Source organism: Megalobrama amblycephala, linkage group LG19 (assembly GCF_018812025.1).
Source record: "Megalobrama amblycephala isolate DHTTF-2021 linkage group LG19, ASM1881202v1, whole genome shotgun sequence".
In the NCBI taxonomy this organism is placed as follows: domain Eukaryota; kingdom Metazoa; phylum Chordata; class Actinopteri; order Cypriniformes; family Xenocyprididae; genus Megalobrama; species Megalobrama amblycephala.
The window spans coordinates 26,369,162-26,384,165 of NC_063062.1; the positions used below are offsets into that span (position 1 = coordinate 26,369,162).

The 15,004-nt window shown below is 35.5% G+C and overlaps 1 protein-coding gene across 8 annotated transcripts in view; it reads left to right on the plus strand.

Moving 5' to 3' along the window:
* Window positions 1–15,004, plus strand: part of cntn5 (contactin 5) — a 405,703-nt gene that overhangs the window by 235,181 nt on the left and 155,518 nt on the right. The gene's annotated exons all lie outside the window — the stretch shown is intronic.

The window sequence follows — 15,004 nt, forward strand, 5'->3', positions numbered from 1 at the left end:
CTGATGTCAAAGCCCTCCCTTGGTAAGAGACCTCTCACAACTCTTGCCAGGGAAACCGGTTGGTGTGCACAGACTATCCACAGCTCCCCTGGAGATTCAGAAATGTATTTTTCTATAAAAAAGAGGGAGAGAAAGAAAACCACTAGTCTGTATTCCTTTCACAGTTTGTGTTGTGCCCCCAAACCATTCCCTGTTGGGCCTTTTTTCTGTCTCTTTGTTTTGAGAAGCAGAACTCCCTGGTTCAAGCTAGTTACCAGACCACGCTTTGAAGGCTGCAGGCAGAGGGAGTGTCTCTGATCTCACTCCCTTCTGAGATCCAACCCTCTCTCAGCAGACCCCTCCAAAGTGGAAGGATGTGGCTTAGGTATCATGGCTTGAAAGAACAAGCCTGTGGATATGTACATAGGGCGGTTCCGTTCAGAACTCCACTCTGTTTGACCACAGAAAGCAGGGCCATCAGGAACTGGATTCTCTGAACTAGAAAGTGTCTAAATTTGAGGGAGTTAGGCCTATGCTTTCTATTTAAAGGCTCTGATGCATTAAAGGTGCATAGTGCCTCATGAGCACCATTCTGAATCCTACAGTAAAATCACACTAGGTATCATGAACTTGTGGATTTGAGGGGGTTGCCGCAAGTCCACAAAGTTGTAAGAACACAGAAAGCCATTTGGGACAAATGTTTTTTTATGATACAACTAACCAGAGATGGAACGTTATGAACATTTCATATCACAATTAGAGTTGCAGAATTAGAGTGATTACATTAATGTTCAAATAAAGTTTTGACCTTTTTTTTTTTTTTTTTTAATAAAATGGTGAACCTCATGTTTAAATCATTTTTAAGAAAATGGATGAGTAAAAATAATTATTGATTTTAAGTATTTTATCTGCTCTCTGAATAATTCTAGATACCTTATTATCCGAATTGTTTATATTTTTAGAATGCATCTTAGATTATTTTACAACATCGTGCATAAAACATAAAACAAATGAATAAAACAGTGGATAAAATTGTGGTCAGATTTTCATACTGATTTGAACAAAAAATGGCAAACAGGCTGAATGAAAATGAAAACTTAATGCCCATAAATTTATTAACAGGCGATGATGTCATATGTTTTGATTTTAGCTGACTTAAATAACTTGACCTCAGAGCAGAAATGAACGAGCATTTCCTGTAAACCTAATCAGACTCGTAGTAGTAGTGTTGTTAACTTTGCCTAAAAATACATTCAGTCCCATTCGTTAAATGCTTCACTAGACTGTGTGTGGCACAGTTGGGCATATTTAGACATTTCTGACGGAAAATCAGCTTTGAATCACTAATGGATTTTAAATTGGTAAGTTGGATAAAGGGAAAAAAACATGTTCAGGACAATAAATGGACAGAATTTTCTTTTTCTGTATATATATTTTCCCCTTATTTAATGGAACAGAATGGGACCTTGGGTTTATTTATAATTTGTTTTTTTTTTAACCCTGACCATTTACTAAATATGAGTCTGTTTTGAAAATATGGCCAAATCTACATGCACTTTTACTGAGGTTATATCTATTTGGTCACGAAAATCCAAAGTGTACATGTCGTTCAAGATACATCTGAGACTTTGCTGAAGCTTATACAGTACATACATTATCACGGTATTGAGTTACAAAAATAAAAATAATTAGTTAAAAATAATGTACATTAATTTACATTTACATTCATAAATAAATGAATAACTTTTTTGTCAAATAACAAAAAGAACATATTAAACAATAATCAATTTTTGAAGTACCAGAGAGCACAAGTATAAAGAATAATCATAAAGAATCAGAACATTTTCAACCAGATTTTTTTTTTTTTTTTTTTTGGGCTGGCATGTTTTAGTCCAAATAAAAATGTGAAAATGTGCATGTGTAAACAAACGTTTGAAAATAAATATTAAATCTAAGTATTAAATATCTAAATATTAAAGTATTTAAAAGTATTTAAGTAGTTAGTGTTATTTTATAAAAAATAATATGTTCTAAAAATTGAAACCTTTCATATAATAACGTTTCTAGAATTATTCACAATAGCAGTACAATGTTAATTACCACAATATACTGTATTATTGAATACCAGCACATGTCTGTGTCTTCTATTGTGTTTGGTTTGAGATGCATGCAAGATATGACTCGGCCAAGTGCAAATGCATCCGATACCCCTTTTCCACCGACACGTGGAAAAGGTGGTTCCAGGACAAAAAGATCAGTACTCAGACTCCGGCCCTGAAAACTTGCTGTTCTCAAATGGAGCCGGAGAGTGGGGGGTGGAGAAATGCTGCCACTGTCCCGTTGAGCAATCTAATAACATTGCACTACATTGCTCTTTATATCTAAATATATAAAACTATGCACACAAGAGAAACCCAGTGTGCGAGAGAGTGAGTGATTCAACGGTTTCAGTTTCCGATTTATCTCTGAAAAGGACAGATGAGATTACCGGCAGTTTATGCAAGCTGCCAGTTCATTAGAGTCACATAGCAGCATTCTGACAACATTTGTTCCTCAAGTCTATGAAAACACGCGGCCGGTTCACAGTAGGCTCCAGTTCGCCTGGCCGAGAACAGGCTCTGGCTCCAGAAGGCGAACCATTTTGTACTTGTACATAAACATTACTCCTCGAAACTACATCAGTAGGTGGAGGTTTGTGAGGTCACTTACTGTTTTCAGTTTTTATATTTGCATATCGCACATGAAGACTAGACTTTATGGCCTTGTGTAAAAAGTACACAACCACTTGAATGGCAGTCCAAGCAATGATGATGCATGAAGCTTAAATGCCTCTTAAAAAGGTCATGTATTGTCTTAGACTGGCACACGATTATTGAAATGAGTGCATCAGTTCTTGCAGATTCTTATCTTATCTCCCATCCTGCCTTATAGTTGAGAACAGATGAATATCGATTTACCCTACAAAGGTTTCATTTTACCATGCAAGATGAAGGGTCAGGAAAATACGAGATGGAAAAGAAGAAAGAAACCCAGTCAACAGATTTTTATCTTTTCTATCCCAACTTCTATCAAAGGGGTCCGTTATCTTTATGTGGCCCTTTTTTTATGACACTCATCACGAGAATCCATTGCATAGTTTTTGACAGTCCTGTAAACGATGCCAATTTCAGCAGGACTGACCGCCCTCATAATTTACCACCCGTTACATTAGAGGGCACATGTCACCCCACTCTCATGTTTCATGACCCTGGGTGTCTAAAGATATGTCATTTATCACATCTTTTCCTTTGACCATGTAGGAACAACAAAAGAAAATCTATTTTCCCATTTAGACTACAGTGGAGAGCATTGATTAGTTATAATTCATATGTCTAGAGTAAATTGACGAGGGCCAGGGATAACACGCTGATATGGAGAACAAGAAGGCGGTAGTGACAGCGCCTGATAAATCAATAATCTGCTCTGTTACAATGGGATTCCCAGCCTCTCCATCCCAGCTCTCTCATGACAGTTTGTTGGAGGAGATCACTTTTCCAAGGCCATACATTACACAGTTCATACCAATCCTTCTTTCCTGCCATGGAGCCGGGAAGAACCGACAGACGTTTGCTGCATTCCAACAGCACGGCCTGTCAGCCGCCCGATTCACATAAATAAGATATAAAATATTGAATTGCTCTCTCTTAAACTTTCTTTCTTTCTTTCTCCAGTTCCATAGAGGTATCTTGTCTTTTTGCACCAGATGCTTTCGTTTCTCATGGAAAAAAGAAACTTTGATCTTATTCTCTTTCATTTTGTGCAGCCTCCTGTAGGTTTGAGCATTTAACACAGGTGTTGCGTCTGTTGATGGCTCTTTGTGCTTTTGCTGCAATGGAGCGGTGCAAGAAATCCCTGTTGATCACAAACAAACTGGAATGGAGGTCGACCGATGATGGATTTTGATATTGATAACTAAGGTGGAAAATCATTTAATTGGTTGGTAGATTCTAAAATCATTGACAGGAATGAAAATATTCAACTCAACTAAAATTAGTGCTGAACTTTATGACTTAACCATGAGAAAGTTTAGAATTTTTTTTTTTAAATAAATAAAATCAAATAAAAACTGATTATTTTAATTTACTGTATTGTACTATGAAATATAAAAATTATGTGAAGTAAGGCAGAGGAAAAAAGGATAAAAAAAAAAAAAATCAACTCAACACTACAATTAATGGATTTTACAGGAAAATACTATTTCAGGCTTTCTACTTCAAAATTCCATGTTTAATTCAATGTGTTACTTGCCGTTTCTTTGTAATTGCTTGCTAGCAATTAATTACTACATTGTAAAAAATTATTTTCATGATTTATCATATTTTTTTTCTTTTGTCAAATCAGCTCAGATAATTAATGTAGACATCATATTTTGAGTTTCTGTTGATTAAACCAATCGCCTCAAATGTTTAATTTCAATGAACTCAATTTTCAAATGCCATTTATAGGCTGTATTATACACTTGCCCTCATTTGAGCATTATGCCATGTTCACATTTTACATGTGTTTATATTTTACCTCGCTATTGCGTTTCTTATGCACATAAGAACTTTATAATGTTTATTTTGTAAGAACAGAAAAAGAAAAAAAAAGTTAATTTATTTATTTAGTTTAGATATTTTTGCGCTTGGACACATTTAATTGATATGGAAGCTTGTTTCTGCCATGGAATAAAAATGTTTTTTCTAAATGACTTTTTTTATCACATAGCGAGTTTATATCTTGCAGTTCTGATTTAATTTCTCACAGTTGTAAGTTTATAACACTTTGTTTTCAGAATTGTGAGATATAAACTCACAATTGTGAGAAAAAGCTCAGGATTGCGAGTTAAGAACACGCAATTGTGAGAAATAAAGTCAGAACTGTGAGAAATAAATTTGTGATTATGAGAAAAAGTCAGAATTGTGAACTCGGAACTGTGAGAAATAAAGAATTTTGAGTTTATATCTCACAATTCCGATAAAGTCAGAATTGCGAACTTGTAACTGCCCGTTCGCAAAGACTAGCCCCAGCCACACATCGTGTTCTCACGCAGTGAAAAATACATTGCGGCACAAAGAGGACACTGACAGCGTGTCGACAGACAAGACAGAGGTTACTTTTGATATGAAACAAAGTCTCAAATTTCAAGTTTTGTCATTTTTAAAGGTCCCGTTCTTCATGATCCCATGTTTCAAACTTTAGTTAGTGTGTAATATTGTTGTTAGAGTATAAATAAAATCTGTAAAATTTTAAAGCTCAAAGTTCAATGCCAAGCGAGATATTTTATTTAACAGAAGTCGCCTACATCAAACGTCCAGTTTGGACTACATCCCTCTACTTCCTTCTTTAATGACGTCACTAAAACAGTTTTTTGACTAACCTCCGCCCACAGGAATACACAAGAGTTGCGTTTGTAGAGTGTGTTTGTCGCCATGTCGTCGAAACGCTGTTATTTTCATCCCGCAGTCCAATCACCGGGTCTGATTCCGGCTCAAATTGATAGGGTAAAATTAAAGACATGTTTACAATAACACTGAGCGCGTGCATCTCCACGTTATGGTAAGAGGCGTGACTTTTCCGGGCACGGAGCGCTAAACTGCTGTCGAATCACAACACAGGAACCGCTGGCACAATCAGAACTCGTTACGTATTTCTGAAGGAGGGACTTCATAGAACAAGGAAGTCATCAGCCCGTTTTTATGACAGTGGAAACAGCGGTATACAGATAAGTAAATTATGTGAAAAATACTGTGTTTTTTTACACGCGAAACATGAACACATGTTATATTGCACACTATAAACACAATCAAAGCTTCAAAAAACCACGAAAAACAGGACCTTTAAAGAAATTTAAACAATAAATACCATTTTGTGGCTCTTTAATATGTCGTGACAGATCGCCTCAGTTCAAGCGGCTCGTGAACCAATCATCAATCAAATAAACACGAATGAACATCATAAGGAATGTTGTTTCAATCGCGGAAAGACGTCAGTACACACAATTTTTCAAGTTCAAATCCACCTACAAAATGGCGGATTCTGCATTATGTTTGGTTAGATTGCCTGTCAATCAAACTCCTGACAAAAGGTCAATTGCAAGTTATCAAGTGCGAAAATTAACTCAAATTGGAAAGAAAAAAAGTCGGAATTTTGAGGTAAAAAGTCACAGTAATCTTTTTTATTCCATGGTGGAAACAAGCTTCCATAGATTGGTGACTTGTGCTGCAGTGACACTTCAAAGGCAAGAAAAAGTAATCACAGCTGTCAAGCTTTTTACAAATAAAGAACTTTAGTGAACAAAAATTAGCAGTCTGTGCAAAGAAGTGAAAAAGACCAATTAATTCATTTGAAAGACTCATTCTAATACACTGGGATACCACTAACAGCTTACTTGCACTTGAGAGCACTCTCGAAGCCATGCAGTGCATGAAATGTGGCAGATTAACAACTTCTCAGTAATGGGGAGTGTTAAACATTACAGTTTAAAGGTTGGCTTATCTTCTGCAGGTTGGCTGTATTCATGCAGGAGTGTTTTGGTGAATCAAAAGAATGGCAGACGATGAGTTAATGTTCAAAGACGCTATGTGACCAATTGATGGAACACAGTGGCCAAACACAAGCTGTTCGACGTAAATGGCAAAATAAAAAAAAATCCAGACTGCATTCAACAAAGTATGTTGTGCTTCCTTGCGATGCTAGCAGAAATGTTGAATGTCTGTGATTATGCATGTCTGAGCATGTCCATTGATGTCAATTTTCATGGTTACACATTGTAATGATGAATAAAAATTCATGCAGCTTCACAATAATTTCTGAGCCAGCATATGTGTTAGCAGCATTGTTAAATCATTTACTTTTCATATTTCACAAAAAAAACTTCAATCTGGCAATGAATAAATGACATGAAATAACATGCACGGTTGAATCATACAACTAAAATCTAAGGGAAAGTGAATGAGATAAAATACGATTTAATATGTAAAGGCTGAAAATTAAATCAAATTAAATCCAAACACATTAACTATGCTTACAAGTGCACCAATAATGTGATTATTTCTCATAATCAGAGTAAAATCTTAATCCCAGTAAGATGTTTACATGACACAAGCAAAACTCTCAAATTCAAAATACAATTTTATGGACATACTGGATGTTATCCGGCACCATGATGAACATGGCAATGCCAGGTTAATCTATGTTGTGTCGCGTTCTTTGCGCCGTCTGGATGAAGATACAGAGCAGAGACTGTGCAGCGAGTTGTGTTGACAGAAGGTAGTGATTTGGTGAGGAGAAAATTTCAGAATAATATCACAGAGTTCATTCATGAAGTTGTGTGAGCAACACACGGCATCCATGTATGTCCGAGCACATGCACACTTTGGTCAGAGTGGTAATAAAGTGATTAAGGTGTTTACATGCCTGTTTATTAAGATTAAAATTGCCGTACACCTCCTAGTAATGCAATTATGGTGGTTACTATGATTAAAAGCCTAATCGCATTCATTTGATCGAAGTATTGTGTAGGTAAAGTTAAAGGTAAAGTTTAATCGCAATATTGCCAAAATCCCGTTATAATCTCATTATGAGGGTGCATGTAAACACACTCAATGTATTCAAACACTTAATGTTTCCTATTAGGGCAGAAATGACCGAGCAGTTGTTAGTTTTTTGTCATTAGTTTTGTTAGTCATTGTTACATGTTACATGCAATTACTATAATAATAACTATAAACTAGAATGTACATTTCCTGAAGAAAATGTGAATGGTGCTTGCAGTGGCAAAACTCAGTACTCTTGATTAGCATGATGCTAACATAATTACCGTCCTGATAGGATGTTTTAAGCAAGATGCTAACATGATTAGCATGTTTGCTAGCATGATGCTAACATGGTTAGCATTTTGCTAGCATGAAGCGAACACCATTAACAAACTGCTAGTATGTTTTTAGCAAGATGCTAACATGATTAACATGTTTGCTAGCATAATAATAACATAATTAACATTTTGCTAGCATCATGCTACCATGATTACCATGTTGCTAGCATGTTTTTAACAAGATGCTAACATGATTAGCATGTTTGCTAGCATCATGCTAGCATGATTACCATGTTGCTAGCATGTTTTTAGCATGATGCTAACACGATTAGCATGCTACTAACACATTTTTACTGGTTTGTGTCATAAACCCTAGGCTAATTGTTATTAGCATGTAGCTATTCACTGCTAGCATGTGTAGCATGTTGCAAGTACAGTTTGCTAGCATGAGTCAAAAAAGCCAACCCCCATGTCTCTACGATAATGGTTGCTAGGGTACTCTGTTTGGTTGCTAGGGAATGGCTTGGCAGCTACCAATGATGATACTTCAAAGGCTGCTTGCCAGTATGAATGATATAAACCAACCCCCAAGCCTCTATGATATTCAGATTTGAAGAAATCCCTCTATGCTTAGGGTTGCTAGGGTGCTCTAAATGGTTGCTAGGGCGTGGCTATGAAGTCTTGAAGGTGATTTGTGATTGGCCATTTTCTGCCCCGAGTCAAATGAGGCCACCCTCATGTTTCTATGATACTTCTATCCAAAGATATTCATTTGATCTTTTTCAATGGAAGTCAATGGAGCTTGTTACTAAGGTGCTCTATATGGTTGCTAGGGCGTGGCTTGATAGCTTCACAATGATTCTGAGAGACTGATTGGTTGCCTGAGTAAAATGAGCCCACCCCCTTGTCTCTATGACGTTGTGATCCAAAGTTATGACTTGTTTGTCCCAATGTTAAGTCTATGGGATTTTTTCGGCTACTTTTTCGCCCGCTGGGTGAACATCATACACCTCATTCGTGGGTCTATGACAAACGCAAACGGTGCGGGATAAGTTACGCGCCAAAATGTGTGGAAGAAGAATAATAATAATAATAAGAAGAAGTATTTAGGATAACAATAATGATGCTTCGCCTTTGGCAAGCACCATTAATTATGCATAATTGCATGTAGCTGACCCTAAACCAAAACAAATCCTAACTCTATAGTAAGTATATGTAATAAATGTATAATTACAGTGTAACAAAGACACATTCAAATAAAGTAACTAAATACAAATAAGTTAATAAATGTCAGGCACAATGTACTTGTTCAAATTATATTACTGCCATTGAGGTGTAATATGAGTGATGTTAGGGACAGGTTTGGTGGTGTGGGTCGGTTTAAGGGTGGGTTAAGGGGAAAAGAAGGTTCAACAGTTTAAATATAGATGTAATTACAAATTAATTATAGCCGTAATTACATGCAGGTATATTTTTAAATGTAAGTACAATGTAATAACATGTGTGTACACAATATGTGCATTGTATCAAAGACACTAAATGTAAAGTTGGTCCATGTTTTGTTTGGTTGAAATCATCAGGACTTTTTTAGTGTTTCATTTAAGTATATTCAATAATTAAAATGTAAAAAAAAAAACTGCATTTTCTGTATTTCAGCAGTATTTCCCAATATGTATTTTTTTTAATGATTTAGTATTTTTGTTGTGACCTTGAATTTTATTGACATCCAACAATTTCTGAATACGTTTTACTATCTACGGTAATATTAAGTTATCTAAGGTATGTCAGTTATTTGTTCATTTTATCATCTGCCCACGTGAAAGGTCTTGGTCGTGAAATCAGCAGATTCATTTGGAGTTAATGACCTTCGTTTGGCACCTTGTCCGCTTTGCTATGTCTGCCATGTAAAGCGCTGATATAGTGTAGTATTTGCTGCAGTATTTGTGAAATCTTTACTTCTCTTTCCATTAATGCATTTCTTTCACTCTCTCATTGTCATTGGGTTTCTTGTTGACCTGTGAGCTTTATTCTATATATTATGGTAGGGCACATGCTTTTCAAATCATACGTTCCACCGAGAATATAGCGGTCTGTCAGATGTTATAACAGACAGGGGCAAAGATCAGCTTTTGTTCAGTGGAAGTGATTTACCGCATTGTTGTGTCAAAAACAGTCATGTTAAGCCATTTTAAGGCCTTCAGTGAGGACAGGCCTGCTGCATTCGCCTTTATACTCAAACGTTCAATATGACTTTTGTTTTCAGAGCTGATTAGTAGAAGGTAGATGAGTAGATAAGGTTGTGAATGTAGTTTCATGTTTGCATAAATTATGTTGTTTGGTATGCAGAAATCAACCTCGGCTGGTAGTTTCTTACGGGCCCCCGACGTCTGACATTGGTGCTGTGTGAAATTAAAACTGTCTCGTTTCAGTCTGAAAGGGGCTAATCAACACCACCCACGACTGGGGCTGATGAAACATCTTGTCTCCTGTCCCACAAGCTTATGTCTTCTGTTCTGTCTCAACCCACAATGAAAAAAAGAAAGAAAAAAAAAAAAGATTAATTACCCTCCCTAAGCTTGCTGGAACTCTTTCACATAGTGCATACAATAAAATGGAAAAATAAATGAACAGCCATTCTTAGCCAAATTTGCCACTGCTCTTAGGAAGAAATCATGACAAGTGAAATCTCTATATTATCTAAGTTGTTTCTCCTATTCATCAGTGAGATACAATGGAGAATGATACTTTTGCTTGTCAACATAGATTCAAAATTGACCTGTTTTCTGTTTTTACCCTTCTGAAAAAGAGTTTAAATATGCATGAAGATGTACTTAAGTTCTACTTTTTTGGGCCAAAAAAGTGCTATTGAGTTCAACTAATTGCATTTAATATGAATTTAAATTGTAATACATTTCCCTTTCGATTGTATTGAATGTGTAATTGTAGTGTGTGTGTATATATATATATTTTTTTTTTTTTTTTTTTTTTTCTCTTGATCTCCTGTTCACTGGAATCTAATTAGTTTCAATTAACAAAAGCTGTTTATCACTTGCTTTTGTTCTCAGGAGCCTGGAAATGTTATTATTTAGTTCCATGCATGAATGTGGCTGCTAAGCCAAATTAAGTGTCATTCCAGTTGAAGTCTGCTTGTGCTATTATATTTGTTGATATGTCAGCACAGCAATGCTTAACTGGGACACTTATTGATTTGCCGACCTTCGTAAATGCTGCTAATGTTCCATTTCCATTTGCACCTTGTTACTGAGAGTTTTGAGAAGTGGAAGTTCATATGTGTAAGCTCAAACTGAGCCAAAATGACCTTTACAACAGTGTAATCTAGAATTTAAGAGTTGAATTTCAGCAGATTTAAGAGCCGCAGGGCTGAGAATGTGTCCTTGAATGCTCATACTGTATGTAAATCTGAAGCTAAGGAAGATTTTTTTTTTTTTTTTTTTTTTGTAAGTTCTCTGCACTGTGTGCATATAAATTAATCTTGTTTCCATTAAAGTGTACAGATAGGCTGGAATAGTTGATGCTCTCACTGTACACTTTTTTTTTTTTTTTTTTTTTTCAAAAGGAAGTGAGATCTCTTTAATGTCCCAATTTTTTCTCCTAGATGGCTTTGAGATTAAATTGAGATGTTTGCTTGAGTCCCATGCTTCTGAAATGTTTCTCCTGAGAAAAGATCCTGTTTTCTCACATTTCTCCTCTAGTTTCAGAATTTCAGAATAGATCTCAACAATGTCTCAAACTGTGCTTGTCCAAAAAAAAAAAAAGTGTGCAATCAAATGTGAAATCTCTTTTTTTCTTAATTTTTTTTTTTCTTCTTTTTTTTTTTTTTTTTTTTTTTTCTTTTTTTTTTCCATTTCCGCATTCATTTCAATGTTTCCGTATTCATTTCCCCGGACAGACGTCTTGACAGGGACCTGTCCTTTTTTTTTTTCAGCAAACGTCATTTGGGGTCAAAAAGTACGGAAGAGGATTAGGGCCAAGCAATAATAAAAAAGTAAAACCATCTCGAGATTAAAGTTGTTAAATTTCGAGAAAAAAATCGTTACATTTCGAGAAAAAAATCTAAATAAAATGTTGGAAAACTACATTTTTCTCATAATTTAATGAATTTGTTCTCGTAATTTAATGACTTTATTCTCAACACTTTATCTCGACTTTTTTCTCGAAATTTAACGAGTTTTTTTCTCGTAATTTAACGAGTTTATTCTCAACACTTTATCTCGACTTTTTCTCGAAATTTAACAACATTTTTCTCATAATTTAACAAATTTGTTCTCGGACTTTTTTTCTCGTAATTTAATGACTTTATTCTCAACATTTTATCTCGACTTTTTTCTCGAAATTTAACAAGTTTTTTTCTTGTAATTTAACAAGTTTATTCTCAACATTTTATCTCGACCTTTTTCTTGAAATTTAACAAGTTTTTAATCGTAATTTAATGAGTTTATTCTCAACATTTTATTTCGACTTTTTTCTCGAAATTTAATGAGTTTTTTTTTCTCGAAATTTAACAACTCGAGATGGTTTTATTTTTTTATTATTGCTTGGCCCTAATCCTCTTCCGTAAAAAAAGTCCCTGAATAACTTACAAGGGTTTAATAAAGTTCTCAAAATGTTAGCCCAAAAACATTATTTGTACAGTGTTAAAGTTTGTAAATGCTATTTACACTAAGTGAAAATAGCAATAGATTTCTATTTACACCATGTAAACGTTTCAGTTCTTTGCAATAAGAATAAATAGTAATTAGATGCTATCTATACTTTATATTGGCAGATATGATTTGCACCTCAGTATTTTTGTACATTAACAGTATACAATAATATCATAGAGTATAAATGATTATATTTATTAAAATTATTAAATGGATGCTGCCGTATTGGATGAATAAAAACCCTCCCTACACCTTCCCCTAATCCTACCCAATAAACACTTTTAATATTATTAAATACTCATTCGCAGTTTATTTCCACTTTTAGAACATTATTGTCATTTTTATTGAAAATAAATGTGAGCTCGGCAAACCGTGGATTCAAACCCGCGTTGATTTCGTTAAAAGCCAGGTTTGCGAGCCTTACTCACTATACTGCTGTGCCAAACTTGACAGTCTGTTTTTGTTCCCCCCGGAAACATTTCAGCATCCGTCTGATGTTCGTCAGTATGTAATATTAACCACTAGTATTTGAAATGGGTACTGCAGTCCAAATTCAAAATATTAGAGAAGGTTTTTTTCTCCCACCCCCTCCTCCTCAGACTCGACGCTCACGCGGGTTTGGGTCTGGCAGGTTTCATGCCAGATTGAGGACACACAACAGGAGCGAGAGCACAATTGACAATGGAAGGCAACAAGCCTTCCAAGTTGATGAGCTGATTTATCTCCCATTCATGGAGCTTTTTACATGGATTTACAAGGCTTTTTAGGTCAGGTAGAATCTGGATCTCTGACCTAGCTTGTTTGCTGGCCTCCGTGGCTACAATATGCATTGTTTTCCGCCAACTAGGTAAATTGGCAGTGGGCAGGATCACACTGTCCAAAACAAAAAACAGACATTCCAACATGAAACACACATCTCAAAGTTGAATTAACTGCTGTAGCATAGTTTTTCAAGAGAAACAAGTATGTGAACTTGATATGTTTCCTAAAACTCTGCAAACATACAGGTGCTGGTCATATAATTAGAATATCATCAAAAGTTGATTTATTTCACTAATTAAAACTGGCTGTTCACAGAGCTCTGTGTCCAAGCACATTAATAGAGAGGTGAAGGGAAGGAAAAGATGTTGTAGAAAAAAGTGTACAAGCAATAGGGATAACCGCACACTGGAGAGGATTGTGAAACAAAACCCATTCAAAAATGTGGGGGAGATTCACAAAGAGTGGACTGCAGCTGGAGTCAGTGCTTCAAGAACCACTACGCACAGACGTATGCAAGACATGGGTTTCAGATGTCGCATTCCTTGTGTCAAGCCACTCTTGAACAACAGACAGCGTCAGAAGTGTCTCGCCTGGGCTAAAGACAAAAAGGACTGGACTGCTGCTGAGTGGTCCAAAGTTATGTTCTCTGATGAAAGTACATTTTGCATTTCCTTTGGAAATCAGGGTCCCAGAGTCTGGAAGAAGAGAGGAGAGGCACACAATCCACGTTGCTTGAGGTCCAGGAAGATGCGATATGCCAGACCCAACAATGCAGAAGAGCTGAAGGCCACTATCAGAGCAACCTGGGCTCCCATAACACCTGAGCAGTGCCACAGACTGATCGACTCCATGCCACGCCGCATTGCTGCAGTAATTCAGGCAAAATGAGCCCCAACTAAGTATTGAGTGCTGTACATGATCATACTTTTCATGTTCAAACTTTTCAGTTGGCCAAGATTTCTAAAAATCCTTTCTTTGTATTGGTCTTAAGTAATATTCTAATTTTCTGAGATACTGAATTTGGGAGTTTCCTTAGTTGTCAGTTATAGTCATCAAAATTAAAAGAAATGAACATTTGAAATATATCAGTCTGTGTGTAATGAATGAATATAATATACAAGTTTCACTTTTTGAATGGAATTAGTGAAATAAATCAACTTTTTGATGATATTCTAATTATATGACCAGCACCTGTATTATGGAATTGTTGTGATTTAGTACAGTCAAAATTACATACAGCACCTTTTAAACATTAATAATTACTTGTTTCAGGCCAATCAGAGAACATTCAACATGATTGTTCCTATACTGTCTGGATGATAATCAAATGGACTGTTCACGTAATGTTTTCTCTAACGTTCTCATAACGTTTATCTTTAATAACATTCTCAAAATCTTAGCACAATAAAATGATTTATGTTTTGTTCATGGATTTTTTTTTTTTTTTCTGAAAAGTTGGACATTCATCTAACATTTTCTAAATGTTACTAACTACTTAGTCTGTTCAGAGAACATTAAAAAGTTACATGCAAAAAGATAAAATTGACTGTTCACTTAATGTTTTCTCTAATGTTTAAAAAACTGGGCATTTTGACTATTCAGAGCACATTTAGAAATGAATGGTAATGTTAGCAAAATGTTCTTAGAACATATTTTTTGTAAGTTAGGTACTTAAGGTAATGTAACTGAGATTTACAGCAACCTCTGAACAATGATAATGTTGTTCTTATCCAAATTTGTAATTACTACATCCCCCACACCTATT